We start from the raw sequence: 2,923 nt of genomic DNA on the forward strand, positions 1-2,923 counted from the left end.
GTAAAACAGGTTAGAAATGGTTATGTTACATGATTACTGACATGCCCTATATGCTGTCTTTCCTCTTACTTTGGAGGCAACCATTGGTATATTTTATAAAAGCAATATATAGCCATGCCACTTGGTTACAAGGATGGAACCCTTATTCAGAGTCTTTTTAAGAAGTGCTCTTTGCTGATTTTCCATTCTGCTCTCAGTTTTCCATAAAGTGATATTATTTAATGATTTGAATAGAAATTACATTGATGTGATGCATTCAGCACTGACACTGGAAGTCTTTGCCACATGTCAGTAAGTTACACAAATAAATATACCATATTGAAATGACACGATTAATTTTTAAGAGTATGTTTGAGTGGAAAAAAGAATCAGTCTTAAAAATATTAAGTTTGAATTGGGTAGAGAGGAGTATTCCAGGCTTGCAAATTTGGCATACAGACAAAACAATTTGTATGTGACTGTCAGCATGAGAATACTTTTCTTATATTCTAATAGTGTAATTTGGGAGACTTAGTCATTTTCACTTTAAACAACCTTGATACTTAGTGGAGGAAGGATTGAATATTTTTTTATAGGTACAATCCCATCTTACCCATTTCTTACTCTGTTACCACTTCATTATTTTGGCTTCATTATTTTGACTCTGTTTTTGCTTTTTTTTTTTTTTTTTACAGTTTTAGTTTCTAGAAATGCATTACCCTTTTATATTAACACTAATAAAAAATAAATTAATTGAGGTCTTTATTAAAAAAATAAAGCTAAATACTGCTGTGGAAACAAAATTTGAGAAACTGAAAGGTAAGATGTTGTTACTTATGTGTGAAATGTGTGCTGGGCGTGTTATGCGTGTGGACATGTATATTAGTTTTGTTTCTGATTTTAAAATAATCTGTACCAATAAATGACCAAAGTACTAAAAATGTTTCATACCGTTTTGTTTATGAAAATGTATTGACCACAATAGCTTTTTCTTTTTTCTTTTACTTTAATTTTTTATTTGCTCAAGATTGCATTTATATACATACTAAAACAAATGTATAACATCAACATTTCCCACGTAATCATAATTTTTATTTTTGAGGCAAAAATAGTCAAAAATATTTTATGTCTACAAGCCTCATTTGCACTGCTAGTATATAAAGCTCTAAATTTTAAAAGCAAATGTAGTTTGGAGATGTTTATCCTAGGATAGAACAACTCCCCCCTTCAGATAAACTATTTCCTTACCCAGGATTGCTCTGGCAACTGCTCTGTGGTAACAAGGCCTGCACTTTTTACAAAACTTAGGGAAATAGGCCATGGAAAGGTTGATGATCTGTCTATATGCCTCACTGAATATGAATTTAACATAACTTCAAGTTATTTTCCTCTTGGGCTAGTGGAATGACGTCGGTTGAGGGAAGTGCAGAGAACTGTAAGGTGTGCTTCCCTCACCTCACAACTTCCTCCTTCATCCTGGACTCTCCACACAAAGTCTTCCTCAGGCACATAAATAGCACAGTACAAATTACACTCAAGGATTCTAAGGCAGGTATTGAGCATGGTACTGATCACACTTAATGCCTCACTAAGACAAGCTTGTGATTTGTGTTACTGGCAAAATGTACAATTAAATTGTATGTATTTTCTTGCGTGTGTTAGTAGTAGGACTTGGCAGAACTACAGCTGCAGAGAACTGTACTTTTAGACCAGCTTTATTCCATATCACAGAATCACTGAATGGCCAGGGTTGGAAGGGACCTCAAGGATCATGAATCTCCAACCCCCCTGCCACATGCAGGGCCACCAACCTCCCCATTTAATGCTAGACCAGGCTGCCAGGGCCCCATCCAACCTGGCCTTGAACACCTCCAGTTCAACCTCTCTGTGAAGCCTGTTCCAGTACCTATGTGTACATATCCGGTACATATCTGGTGGTGTCTATTAAAAACCTTTCTGGTTTCCTTTCAATTGAGTACGCAGGAGCGCTCCATTTCACCCATTGGCTCCTTCTTAGGATATTGATTGAAACACTTTAAACGAGCTTTGAAGTTTGACAATCATTTGCATGAGTGAGCATGAGTGTTCCTAGCCTTCATTAGTCAGTGCCTGAAACTCAAATATTTATTTGGTGCTCTTGCCTTTACCTTTGCACCCCTTTCCATTCTGGATTTTAGAGGCCAGTGTAAGTGCACAGGAGCTGCACATGCAGTCATTAACAAAGAGCCCTGTTAGAGGAACTTGCTGTTTCCAAATTGCTCTTTCTGGAGAAGTCAACAAGAGCTGACAAACAGGCCCCTGAGAGAGCAAACTAGTGTGTACTAGCTTAAGTGGGCCACAGCAACAACACCAAAAGCAGGCTAAAAGAACAAACTGATGTCCTTCCTCACACAAGGAGCCTGCAGGTCTCCATGGTTCTGTTTCAGCAAATTGAGGCTCTGGAGAATGCCTAGAGATGGGAAACAGAGCTGTGAAGGGTGTGTAGCACAGCTCTTATGGGGAGAGGCTGAGGGAAGTGGGATTATTCCCTCTGGAGGAGGCTGAGGGGAGATTTTATCACTTTAAGCCTGAAAGGAGGCTGTGGTGAGGTGGGGTCAGGCTCTTCTCCCTGGTAACAGTGATAGGATGAGAGGGAATGGCCTTAAGTTGCACCGGAGGAGGAGGTTCAGGTTGGATACCAGGAAATATTTCTTCTCAGAAAATGTGGCAATGTATTGGCACAGGCTACCCAGGGAAGTGGTGAAGTCCCCATCCCTGGAAGTGTTAAAGAACCGTGTGGTTGTGGCACTGAGGAACATGGTTAGTGGGCATTACTGATGGTGATGGTGATGGGCTGGTGGTTGGACTAGATGATTTCAGTAGTCTTTCCAACCTATCATTCTGTCTCTAGTGTTTTACGGGGGGATGCTGAGCAATGGAACGGTAGTTCCAATGTCTCTTAAAA

Source organism: Meleagris gallopavo, chromosome 1 (genome assembly GCF_000146605.3).
Source record: "Meleagris gallopavo isolate NT-WF06-2002-E0010 breed Aviagen turkey brand Nicholas breeding stock chromosome 1, Turkey_5.1, whole genome shotgun sequence".
Lineage (NCBI taxonomy): Eukaryota > Metazoa > Chordata > Aves > Galliformes > Phasianidae > Meleagris > Meleagris gallopavo.